The following is a 9,671-nucleotide window of genomic DNA, read 5'->3' on the forward strand; positions in this document are numbered from 1 at the left end:
ATGATTCACAGGCGCAGTTTGGTGTCATGATGGCTGGCGTTCGTCTCCGCGAAATGTGTCCCGAGCATGCCGTTGTACAAAGAGGGAGCGCCTATGTTTACAGTTGTCGTTAAGTAGCGTGCGTATAGCTTGCTGTGTTCGCTGGAGGAGCCCTTGTGCCGTTGTCCGGTGTGGTCTAGTGGCTAGGATACCTGGCTCTCACCCAGGAGGCCCGGGTTCGATTCCCGGTACCGGAAATGCGCATTTTGCTGCTCCTCTTATGCGACTTGGCCCGACTTAGCTCGACTGACGCTCCGCTGACGCTTGCAGAAAACTACGTTAAGTACGATTCGGCGTGACAAGTGACGGCGAGAGCGATGCGACATCTGTCCACCTCTAATCGAGGCACATACCTGTGGTCATCAGACTTGGAGGACTGCAAGACATTGCCACTGGGGTTGAATGCAGCTAACCACACTGCTTGGTGTCCTAACAGCGCAGACACGTTCGTTTGCCAGTATACATATAATGGAGATCGCGTCTGACACAGCTGTGGGGAGACGCAGTGGTGTGTGGGCCGAGCTTTGCTGTTCATCGCCACTTGCAGTCGCGAGAACTGCTGTCGGCGGTGCTTCCGTGGCCGTGATCGTCTAGTGGTTAGGACATTGCGTTGTGGCCGCAATAACCCAGGTTCGAATCCTGGTCACGGCAATTTTTAAACTTTTTGCCTTGCTGTCGCTGCAGTGACGATTGTGACTCAGTGTTTGAAAACACGGTGCCCTCTTGATTTTTCACTCATGTTCCGCAGGCTGCAGGTGGCACTACCAATTCATTATCAACACGTAATGCCGCCGCACCAGAGCGCGGGCAGCTGCCTGTGTAGTGAATCTCTCTTCGAAGAAGGCATTTGTTTGAGGTGCAATGGATGAGCAGCCAGTCGCAGCAGAACAGGAAGCTGTGTCGTGGACTGTTTCTACAAAAGCGAAGAACACTGGCACAGGTAGCGTGGCCGAGCGGTCTAAGGCGCTGGTTTAAGGCACCAGTCTCTTCGGAGGCGTGGGTTCGAATCCCACCGCTGCCAATTTTTTCTCGTTTTTTGTGCCATTGCGGTGTTTTCTCGTGGGGTAGAACGTAGCTCCTCTGACCGCCGTGCGGCGTCGGTAGCGTGGCCGAGCGGTCTAAGGCGCTGGTTTCAGGCACCAGTCTCCTCGGAGGCGTGGGTTCGAATCCCACCGCTGCCAATGTTTTCTGTCTCGAAAGCCGGAGCACTGACTACCCGCGACGAAACAGCGCAGCAAGCCGTGAGCGTCTCTTTCTTAAATTGTCGCAGCACAGTGCGCGGTGCAACGACATGATTCACAGGCGCAGTTTGGTGTCATGATGGCTGGCGTTCGTCTCCGCGAAATGTGTCCCGAGCATGCCGTTGTACAAAGAGGGAGCGCCTATGTTTACAGTTGTCGTTAAGTAGCGTGCGTATAGCTTGCTGTGTTCGCTGGAGGAGCCCTTGTGCCGTTGTCCGGTGTGGTCTAGTGGCTAGGATACCTGGCTCTCACCCAGGAGGCCCGGGTTCGATTCCCGGTACCGGAAATGCGCATTTTGCTGCTCCTCTTATGCGACTTGGCCCGACTTAGCTCGACTGACGCTCCGCTGACGCTTGCAGAAAACTACGTTAAGTACGATTCGGCGTGACAAGTGACGGCGAGAGCGATGCGACATCTGTCCACCTCTAATCGAGGCACATACCTGTGGTCATCAGACTTGGAGGACTGCAAGACATTGCCACTGGGGTTGAATGCAGCTAACCACACTGCTTGGTGTCCTAACAGCGCAGACACGTTCGTTTGCCAGTATACATATAATGGAGATCGCGTCTGACACAGCTGTGGGGAGACGCAGTGGTGTGTGGGCCGAGCTTTGCTGTTCATCGCCACTTGCAGTCGCGAGAACTGCTGTCGGCGGTGCTTCCGTGGCCGTGATCGTCTAGTGGTTAGGACATTGCGTTGTGGCCGCAATAACCCAGGTTCGAATCCTGGTCACGGCAATTTTTAAACTTTTTGCCTTGCTGTCGCTGCAGTGACGATTGTGACTCAGTGTTTGAAAACACGGTGCCCTCTTGATTTTTCACTCATGTTCCGCAGGCTGCAGGTGGCACTACCAATTCATTATCAACACGTAATGCCGCCGCACCAGAGCGCGGGCAGCTGCCTGTGTAGTGAATCTCTCTTCGAAGAAGGCATTTGTTTGAGGTGCAATGGATGAGCAGCCAGTCGCAGCAGAACAGGAAGCTGTGTCGTGGACTGTTTCTACAAAAGCGAAGAACACTGGCACAGGTAGCGTGGCCGAGCGGTCTAAGGCGCTGGTTTAAGGCACCAGTCTCTTCGGAGGCGTGGGTTCGAATCCCACCGCTGCCAATTTTTTCTCGTTTTTTGTGCCATTGCGGTGTTTTCTCGTGGGGTAGAACGCAGCTCCTCTGACCGCCGTGCGGCGTCGGTAGCGTGGCCGAGCGGTCTAAGGCGCTGGTTTCAGGCACCAGTCTCCTCGGAGGCGTGGGTTCGAATCCCACCGCTGCCAATGTTTTCTGTCTCGAAAGCCGGAGCACTGACTACCCGCGACGAAACAGCGCAGCAAGCCGTGAGCGTCTCTTTCTTAAATTGTCGCAGCACAGTGCGCGGTGCAACGACATGATTCACAGGCGCAGTTTGGTGTCATGATGGCTGGCGTTCGTCTCCGCGAAATGTGTCCCGAGCATGCCGTTGTACAAAGAGGGAGCGCCTATGTTTACAGTTGTCGTTAAGTAGCGTGCGTATAGCTTGCTGTGTTCGCTGGAGGAGCCCTTGTGCCGTTGTCCGGTGTGGTCTAGTGGCTAGGATACCTGGCTCTCACCCAGGAGGCCCGGGTTCGATTCCCGGTACCGGAAATGCGCATTTTGCTGCTCCTCTTATGCGACTTGGCCCGACTTAGCTCGACTGACGCTCCGCTGACGCTTGCAGAAAACTACGTTAAGTACGATTCGGCGTGACAAGTGACGGCGAGAGCGATGCGACATCTGTCCACCTCTAATCGAGGCACATACCTGTGGTCATCAGACTTGGAGGACTGCAAGACATTGCCACTGGGGTTGAATGCAGCTAACCACACTGCTTGGTGTCCTAACAGCGCAGACACGTTCGTTTGCCAGTATACATATAATGGAGATCGCGTCTGACACAGCTGTGGGGAGACGCAGTGGTGTGTGGGCCGAGCTTTGCTGTTCATCGCCACTTGCAGTCGCGAGAACTGCTGTCGGCGGTGCTTCCGTGGCCGTGATCGTCTAGTGGTTAGGACATTGCGTTGTGGCCGCAATAACCCAGGTTCGAATCCTGGTCACGGCAATTTTTAAACTTTTTGCCTTGCTGTCGCTGCAGTGACGATTGTGACTCAGTGTTTGAAAACACGGTGCCCTCTTGATTTTTCACTCATGTTCCGCAGGCTGCAGGTGGCACTACCAATTCATTATCAACACGTAATGCCGCCGCACCAGAGCGCGGGCAGCTGCCTGTGTAGTGAATCTCTCTTCGAAGAAGGCATTTGTTTGAGGTGCAATGGATGAGCAGCCAGTCGCAGCAGAACAGGAAGCTGTGTCGTGGCTGTTTCTACAAAAGCGAAGAACACTGGCACAGGTAGCGTGGCCGAGCGGTCTAAGGCGCTGGTTTAAGGCACCAGTCTCTTCGGAGGCGTGGGTTCGAATCCCACCGCTGCCAATTTTTTCTCGTTTTTTGTGCCATTGCGGTGTTTTCTCGTGGGGTAGAACGCAGCTCCTCTGACCGCCGTGCGGCGTCGGTAGCGTGGCCGAGCGGTCTAAGGCGCTGGTTTCAGGCACCAGTCTCCTCGGAGGCGTGGGTTCGAATCCCACCGCTGCCAATGTTTTCTGTCTCGAAAGCCGGAGCACTGACTACCCGCGACGAAACAGCGCAGCAAGCCGTGAGCGTCTCTTTCTTAAATTGTCGCAGCACAGTGCGCGGTGCAACGACATGATTCACAGGCGCAGTTTGGTGTCATGATGGCTGGCGTTCGTCTCCGCGAAATGTGTCCCGAGCATGCCGTTGTACAAAGAGGGAGCGCCTATGTTTACAGTTGTCGTTAAGTAGCGTGCGTATAGCTTGCTGTGTTCGCTGGAGGAGCCCTTGTGCCGTTGTCCGGTGTGGTCTAGTGGCTAGGATACCTGGCTCTCACCCAGGAGGCCCGGGTTCGATTCCCGGTACCGGAAATGCGCATTTTGCTGCTCCTCTTATGCGACTTGGCCCGACTTAGCTCGACTGACGCTCCGCTGACGCTTGCAGAAAACTACGTTAAGTACGATTCGGCGTGACAAGTGACGGCGAGAGCGATGCGACATCTGTCCACCTCTAATCGAGGCACATACCTGTGGTCATCAGACTTGGAGGACTGCAAGACATTGCCACTGGGGTTGAATGCAGCTAACCACACTGCTTGGTGTCCTAACAGCGCAGACACGTTCGTTTGCCAGTATACATATAATGGAGATCGCGTCTGACACAGCTGTGGGGAGACGCAGTGGTGTGTGGGCCGAGCTTTGCTGTTCATCGCCACTTGCAGTCGCGAGAACTGCTGTCGGCGGTGCTTCCGTGGCCGTGATCGTCTAGTGGTTAGGACATTGCGTTGTGGCCGCAATAACCCAGGTTCGAATCCTGGTCACGGCAATTTTTAAACTTTTTGCCTTGCTGTCGCTGCAGTGACGATTGTGACTCAGTGTTTGAAAACACGGTGCCCTCTTGATTTTTCACTCATGTTCCGCAGGCTGCAGGTGGCACTACCAATTCATTATCAACACGTAATGCCGCCGCACCAGAGCGCGGGCAGCTGCCTGTGTAGTGAATCTCTCTTCGAAGAAGGCATTTGTTTGAGGTGCAATGGATGAGCAGCCAGTCGCAGCAGAACAGGAAGCTGTGTCGTGGACTGTTTCTACAAAAGCGAAGAACACTGGCACAGGTAGCGTGGCCGAGCGGTCTAAGGCGCTGGTTTAAGGCACCAGTCTCTTCGGAGGCGTGGGTTCGAATCCCACCGCTGCCAATTTTTTCTCGTTTTTTGTGCCATTGCGGTGTTTTCTCGTGGGGTAGAACGCAGCTCCTCTGACCGCCGTGCGGCGTCGGTAGCGTGGCCGAGCGGTCTAAGGCGCTGGTTTCAGGCACCAGTCTCCTCGGAGGCGTGGGTTCGAATCCCACCGCTGCCAATGTTTTCTGTCTCGAAAGCCGGAGCACTGACTACCCGCGACGAAACAGCGCAGCAAGCCGTGAGCGTCTCTTTCTTAAATTGTCGCAGCACAGTGCGCGGTGCAACGACATGATTCACAGGCGCAGTTTGGTGTCATGATGGCTGGCGTTCGTCTCCGCGAAATGTGTCCCGAGCATGCCGTTGTACAAAGAGGGAGCGCCTATGTTTACAGTTGTCGTTAAGTAGCGTGCGTATAGCTTGCTGTGTTCGCTGGAGGAGCCCTTGTGCCGTTGTCCGGTGTGGTCTAGTGGCTAGGATACCTGGCTCTCACCCAGGAGGCCCGGGTTCGATTCCCGGTACCGGAAATGCGCATTTTGCTGCTCCTCTTATGCGACTTGGCCCGACTTAGCTCGACTGACGCTCCGCTGACGCTTGCAGAAAACTACGTTAAGTACGATTCGGCGTGACAAGTGACGGCGAGAGCGATGCGACATCTGTCCACCTCTAATCGAGGCACATACCTGTGGTCATCAGACTTGGAGGACTGCAAGACATTGCCACTGGGGTTGAATGCAGCTAACCACACTGCTTGGTGTCCTAACAGCGCAGACACGTTCGTTTGCCAGTATACATATAATGGAGATCGCGTCTGACACAGCTGTGGGGAGACGCAGTGGTGTGTGGGCCGAGCTTTGCTGTTCATCGCCACTTGCAGTCGCGAGAACTGCTGTCGGCGGTGCTTCCGTGGCCGTGATCGTCTAGTGGTTAGGACATTGCGTTGTGGCCGCAATAACCCAGGTTCGAATCCTGGTCACGGCAATTTTTAAACTTTTTGCCTTGCTGTCGCTGCAGTGACGATTGTGACTCAGTGTTTGAAAACACGGTGCCCTCTTGATTTTTCACTCATGTTCCGCAGGCTGCAGGTGGCACTACCAATTCATTATCAACACGTAATGCCGCCGCACCAGAGCGCGGGCAGCTGCCTGTGTAGTGAATCTCTCTTCGAAGAAGGCATTTGTTTGAGGTGCAATGGATGAGCAGCCAGTCGCAGCAGAACAGGAAGCTGTGTCGTGGACTGTTTCTACAAAAGCGAAGAACACTGGCACAGGTAGCGTGGCCGAGCGGTCTAAGGCGCTGGTTTAAGGCACCAGTCTCTTCGGAGGCGTGGGTTCGAATCCCACCGCTGCCAATTTTTTCTCGTTTTTTGTGCCATTGCGGTGTTTTCTCGTGGGGTAGAACGCAGCTCCTCTGACCGCCGTGCGGCGTCGGTAGCGTGGCCGAGCGGTCTAAGGCGCTGGTTTCAGGCACCAGTCTCCTCGGAGGCGTGGGTTCGAATCCCACCGCTGCCAATGTTTTCTGTCTCGAAAGCCGGAGCACTGACTACCCGCGACGAAACAGCGCAGCAAGCCGTGAGCGTCTCTTTCTTAAATTGTCGCAGCACAGTGCGCGGTGCAACGACATGATTCACAGGCGCAGTTTGGTGTCATGATGGCTGGCGTTCGTCTCCACGAAATGTGTCCCGAGCATGCCGTTGTACAAAGAGGGAGCGCCTATGTTTACAGTTGTCGTTAAGTAGCGTGCGTATAGCTTGCTGTGTTCGCTGGAGGAGCCCTTGTGCCGTTGTCCGGTGTGGTCTAGTGGCTAGGATACCTGGCTCTCACCCAGGAGGCCCGGGTTCGATTCCCGGTACCGGAAATGCGCATTTTGCTGCTCCTCTTATGCGACTTGGCCCGACTTAGCTCGACTGACGCTCCGCTGACGCTTGCAGAAAACTACGTTAAGTACGATTCGGCGTGACAAGTGACGGCGAGAGCGATGCGACATCTGTCCACCTCTAATCGAGGCACATACCTGTGGTCATCAGACTTGGAGGACTGCAAGACATTGCCACTGGGGTTGAATGCAGCTAACCACACTGCTTGGTGTCCTAACAGCGCAGACACGTTCGTTTGCCAGTATACATATAATGGAGATCGCGTCTGACACAGCTGTGGGGAGACGCAGTGGTGTGTGGGCCGAGCTTTGCTGTTCATCGCCACTTGCAGTCGCGAGAACTGCTGTCGGCGGTGCTTCCGTGGCCGTGATCGTCTAGTGGTTAGGACATTGCGTTGTGGCCGCAATAACCCAGGTTCGAATCCTGGTCACGGCAATTTTTAAACTTTTTGCCTTGCTGTCGCTGCAGTGACGATTGTGACTCAGTGTTTGAAAACACGGTGCCCTCTTGATTTTTCACTCATGTTCCGCAGGCTGCAGGTGGCACTACCAATTCATTATCAACACGTAATGCCGCCGCACCAGAGCGCGGGCAGCTGCCTGTGTAGTGAATCTCTCTTCGAAGAAGGCATTTGTTTGAGGTGCAATGGATGAGCAGCCAGTCGCAGCAGAACAGGAAGCTGTGTCGTGGACTGTTTCTACAAAAGCGAAGAACACTGGCACAGGTAGCGTGGCCGAGCGGTCTAAGGCGCTGGTTTAAGGCACCAGTCTCTTCGGAGGCGTGGGTTCGAATCCCACCGCTGCCAATTTTTTCTCGTTTTTTGTGCCATTGCGGTGTTTTCTCGTGGGGTAGAACGCAGCTCCTCTGACCGCCGTGCGGCGTCGGTAGCGTGGCCGAGCGGTCTAAGGCGCTGGTTTCAGGCACCAGTCTCCTCGGAGGCGTGGGTTCGAATCCCACCGCTGCCAATGTTTTCTGTCTCGAAAGCCGGAGCACTGACTACCCGCGACGAAACAGCGCAGCAAGCCGTGAGCGTCTCTTTCTTAAATTGTCGCAGCACAGTGCGCGGTGCAACGACATGATTCACAGGCGCAGTTTGGTGTCATGATGGCTGGCGTTCGTCTCCACGAAATGTGTCCCGAGCATGCCGTTGTACAAAGAGGGAGCGCCTATGTTTACAGTTGTCGTTAAGTAGCGTGCGTATAGCTTGCTGTGTTCGCTGGAGGAGCCCTTGTGCCGTTGTCCGGTGTGGTCTAGTGGCTAGGATACCTGGCTCTCACCCAGGAGGCCCGGGTTCGATTCCCGGTACCGGAAATGCGCATTTTGCTGCTCCTCTTATGCGACTTGGCCCGACTTAGCTCGACTGACGCTCCGCTGACGCTTGCAGAAAACTACGTTAAGTACGATTCGGCGTGACAAGTGACGGCGAGAGCGATGCGACATCTGTCCACCTCTAATCGAGGCACATACCTGTGGTCATCAGACTTGGAGGACTGCAAGACATTGCCACTGGGGTTGAATGCAGCTAACCACACTGCTTGGTGTCCTAACAGCGCAGACACGTTCGTTTGCCAGTATACATATAATGGAGATCGCGTCTGACACAGCTGTGGGGAGACGCAGTGGTGTGTGGGCCGAGCTTTGCTGTTCATCGCCACTTGCAGTCGCGAGAACTGCTGTCGGCGGTGCTTCCGTGGCCGTGATCGTCTAGTGGTTAGGACATTGCGTTGTGGCCGCAATAACCCAGGTTCGAATCCTGGTCACGGCAATTTTTAAACTTTTTGCCTTGCTGTCGCTGCAGTGACGATTGTGACTCAGTGTTTGAAAACACGGTGCCCTCTTGATTTTTCACTCATGTTCCGCAGGCTGCAGGTGGCACTACCAATTCATTATCAACACGTAATGCCGCCGCACCAGAGCGCGGGCAGCTGCCTGTGTAGTGAATCTCTCTTCGAAGAAGGCATTTGTTTGAGGTGCAATGGATGAGCAGCCAGTCGCAGCAGAACAGGAAGCTGTGTCGTGGACTGTTTCTACAAAAGCGAAGAACACTGGCACAGGTAGCGTGGCCGAGCGGTCTAAGGCGCTGGTTTAAGGCACCAGTCTCTTCGGAGGCGTGGGTTCGAATCCCACCGCTGCCAATTTTTTCTCGTTTTTTGTGCCATTGCGGTGTTTTCTCGTGGGGTAGAACGCAGCTCCTCTGACCGCCGTGCGGCGTCGGTAGCGTGGCCGAGCGGTCTAAGGCGCTGGTTTCAGGCACCAGTCTCCTCGGAGGCGTGGGTTCGAATCCCACCGCTGCCAATGTTTTCTGTCTCGAAAGCCGGAGCACTGACTACCCGCGACGAAACAGCGCAGCAAGCCGTGAGCGTCTCTTTCTTAAATTGTCGCAGCACAGTGCGCGGTGCAACGACATGATTCACAGGCGCAGTTTGGTGTCATGATGGCTGGCGTTCGTCTCCACGAAATGTGTCCCGAGCATGCCGTTGTACAAAGAGGGAGCGCCTATGTTTACAGTTGTCGTTAAGTAGCGTGCGTATAGCTTGCTGTGTTCGCTGGAGGAGCCCTTGTGCCGTTGTCCGGTGTGGTCTAGTGGCTAGGATACCTGGCTCTCACCCAGGAGGCCCGGGTTCGATTCCCGGTACCGGAAATGCGCATTTTGCTGCTCCTCTTATGCGACTTGGCCCGACTTAGCTCGACTGACGCTCCGCTGACGCTTGCAGAAAACTACGTTAAGTACGATTCGGCGTGACAAGTGACGGCGAGAGCGATGCGA

General features: G+C 55.1%; 29 non-coding genes across 29 annotated transcripts; all 29 read left to right on the plus strand.

Annotated features, from left to right (window-relative positions):
- Positions 1-164: 164 nt before the first annotated feature.
- On the plus strand, positions 165-236 carry Trnae-cuc (transfer RNA glutamic acid (anticodon CUC)). The gene has a single exon. It is a non-coding gene; the product is annotated as a tRNA-Glu (tRNA).
- A 382-nt stretch (positions 237-618) lies between these two features.
- Positions 619-690, plus strand: Trnah-gug (transfer RNA histidin (anticodon GUG)). Its single transcript has one exon. It is a non-coding gene; the product is annotated as a tRNA-His (tRNA).
- Positions 691-978: 288 nt separating this feature from the next.
- Trnal-aag (transfer RNA leucine (anticodon AAG)) lies at positions 979-1,060 on the plus strand. Its single transcript has one exon. It is a non-coding gene; the product is annotated as a tRNA-Leu (tRNA).
- A 78-nt stretch (positions 1,061-1,138) lies between these two features.
- Positions 1,139-1,220, plus strand: Trnal-cag (transfer RNA leucine (anticodon CAG)). Its single transcript has one exon. It is a non-coding gene; the product is annotated as a tRNA-Leu (tRNA).
- A 274-nt stretch (positions 1,221-1,494) lies between these two features.
- On the plus strand, positions 1,495-1,566 carry Trnae-cuc (transfer RNA glutamic acid (anticodon CUC)). The gene has a single exon. It is a non-coding gene; the product is annotated as a tRNA-Glu (tRNA).
- A 382-nt stretch (positions 1,567-1,948) lies between these two features.
- Positions 1,949-2,020, plus strand: Trnah-gug (transfer RNA histidin (anticodon GUG)). The gene has a single exon. It is a non-coding gene; the product is annotated as a tRNA-His (tRNA).
- Positions 2,021-2,308: 288 nt separating this feature from the next.
- Trnal-aag (transfer RNA leucine (anticodon AAG)) lies at positions 2,309-2,390 on the plus strand. The gene has a single exon. It is a non-coding gene; the product is annotated as a tRNA-Leu (tRNA).
- Positions 2,391-2,468: 78 nt separating this feature from the next.
- Trnal-cag (transfer RNA leucine (anticodon CAG)) lies at positions 2,469-2,550 on the plus strand. The gene has a single exon. It is a non-coding gene; the product is annotated as a tRNA-Leu (tRNA).
- A 274-nt stretch (positions 2,551-2,824) lies between these two features.
- On the plus strand, positions 2,825-2,896 carry Trnae-cuc (transfer RNA glutamic acid (anticodon CUC)). The gene has a single exon. It is a non-coding gene; the product is annotated as a tRNA-Glu (tRNA).
- A 382-nt stretch (positions 2,897-3,278) lies between these two features.
- Trnah-gug (transfer RNA histidin (anticodon GUG)) lies at positions 3,279-3,350 on the plus strand. The gene has a single exon. It is a non-coding gene; the product is annotated as a tRNA-His (tRNA).
- Positions 3,351-3,637: 287 nt separating this feature from the next.
- Positions 3,638-3,719, plus strand: Trnal-aag (transfer RNA leucine (anticodon AAG)). Its single transcript has one exon. It is a non-coding gene; the product is annotated as a tRNA-Leu (tRNA).
- Positions 3,720-3,797: 78 nt separating this feature from the next.
- Trnal-cag (transfer RNA leucine (anticodon CAG)) lies at positions 3,798-3,879 on the plus strand. The gene has a single exon. It is a non-coding gene; the product is annotated as a tRNA-Leu (tRNA).
- Positions 3,880-4,153: 274 nt separating this feature from the next.
- On the plus strand, positions 4,154-4,225 carry Trnae-cuc (transfer RNA glutamic acid (anticodon CUC)). The gene has a single exon. It is a non-coding gene; the product is annotated as a tRNA-Glu (tRNA).
- A 382-nt stretch (positions 4,226-4,607) lies between these two features.
- Trnah-gug (transfer RNA histidin (anticodon GUG)) lies at positions 4,608-4,679 on the plus strand. Its single transcript has one exon. It is a non-coding gene; the product is annotated as a tRNA-His (tRNA).
- Positions 4,680-4,967: 288 nt separating this feature from the next.
- Trnal-aag (transfer RNA leucine (anticodon AAG)) lies at positions 4,968-5,049 on the plus strand. The gene has a single exon. It is a non-coding gene; the product is annotated as a tRNA-Leu (tRNA).
- Positions 5,050-5,127: 78 nt separating this feature from the next.
- On the plus strand, positions 5,128-5,209 carry Trnal-cag (transfer RNA leucine (anticodon CAG)). Its single transcript has one exon. It is a non-coding gene; the product is annotated as a tRNA-Leu (tRNA).
- Positions 5,210-5,483: 274 nt separating this feature from the next.
- Positions 5,484-5,555, plus strand: Trnae-cuc (transfer RNA glutamic acid (anticodon CUC)). The gene has a single exon. It is a non-coding gene; the product is annotated as a tRNA-Glu (tRNA).
- A 382-nt stretch (positions 5,556-5,937) lies between these two features.
- On the plus strand, positions 5,938-6,009 carry Trnah-gug (transfer RNA histidin (anticodon GUG)). The gene has a single exon. It is a non-coding gene; the product is annotated as a tRNA-His (tRNA).
- A 288-nt stretch (positions 6,010-6,297) lies between these two features.
- Trnal-aag (transfer RNA leucine (anticodon AAG)) lies at positions 6,298-6,379 on the plus strand. The gene has a single exon. It is a non-coding gene; the product is annotated as a tRNA-Leu (tRNA).
- A 78-nt stretch (positions 6,380-6,457) lies between these two features.
- Positions 6,458-6,539, plus strand: Trnal-cag (transfer RNA leucine (anticodon CAG)). The gene has a single exon. It is a non-coding gene; the product is annotated as a tRNA-Leu (tRNA).
- Positions 6,540-6,813: 274 nt separating this feature from the next.
- Positions 6,814-6,885, plus strand: Trnae-cuc (transfer RNA glutamic acid (anticodon CUC)). Its single transcript has one exon. It is a non-coding gene; the product is annotated as a tRNA-Glu (tRNA).
- Positions 6,886-7,267: 382 nt separating this feature from the next.
- Trnah-gug (transfer RNA histidin (anticodon GUG)) lies at positions 7,268-7,339 on the plus strand. Its single transcript has one exon. It is a non-coding gene; the product is annotated as a tRNA-His (tRNA).
- Positions 7,340-7,627: 288 nt separating this feature from the next.
- On the plus strand, positions 7,628-7,709 carry Trnal-aag (transfer RNA leucine (anticodon AAG)). Its single transcript has one exon. It is a non-coding gene; the product is annotated as a tRNA-Leu (tRNA).
- Positions 7,710-7,787: 78 nt separating this feature from the next.
- On the plus strand, positions 7,788-7,869 carry Trnal-cag (transfer RNA leucine (anticodon CAG)). The gene has a single exon. It is a non-coding gene; the product is annotated as a tRNA-Leu (tRNA).
- A 274-nt stretch (positions 7,870-8,143) lies between these two features.
- Trnae-cuc (transfer RNA glutamic acid (anticodon CUC)) lies at positions 8,144-8,215 on the plus strand. The gene has a single exon. It is a non-coding gene; the product is annotated as a tRNA-Glu (tRNA).
- A 382-nt stretch (positions 8,216-8,597) lies between these two features.
- Positions 8,598-8,669, plus strand: Trnah-gug (transfer RNA histidin (anticodon GUG)). Its single transcript has one exon. It is a non-coding gene; the product is annotated as a tRNA-His (tRNA).
- A 288-nt stretch (positions 8,670-8,957) lies between these two features.
- Positions 8,958-9,039, plus strand: Trnal-aag (transfer RNA leucine (anticodon AAG)). The gene has a single exon. It is a non-coding gene; the product is annotated as a tRNA-Leu (tRNA).
- A 78-nt stretch (positions 9,040-9,117) lies between these two features.
- On the plus strand, positions 9,118-9,199 carry Trnal-cag (transfer RNA leucine (anticodon CAG)). The gene has a single exon. It is a non-coding gene; the product is annotated as a tRNA-Leu (tRNA).
- A 274-nt stretch (positions 9,200-9,473) lies between these two features.
- On the plus strand, positions 9,474-9,545 carry Trnae-cuc (transfer RNA glutamic acid (anticodon CUC)). The gene has a single exon. It is a non-coding gene; the product is annotated as a tRNA-Glu (tRNA).
- The last annotated feature ends 126 nt before the right edge of the window (positions 9,546-9,671 follow it).

This window comes from Schistocerca cancellata, unplaced genomic scaffold (genome assembly GCF_023864275.1).
Source record: "Schistocerca cancellata isolate TAMUIC-IGC-003103 unplaced genomic scaffold, iqSchCanc2.1 HiC_scaffold_621, whole genome shotgun sequence".
NCBI lineage: Eukaryota > Metazoa > Arthropoda > Insecta > Orthoptera > Acrididae > Schistocerca > Schistocerca cancellata.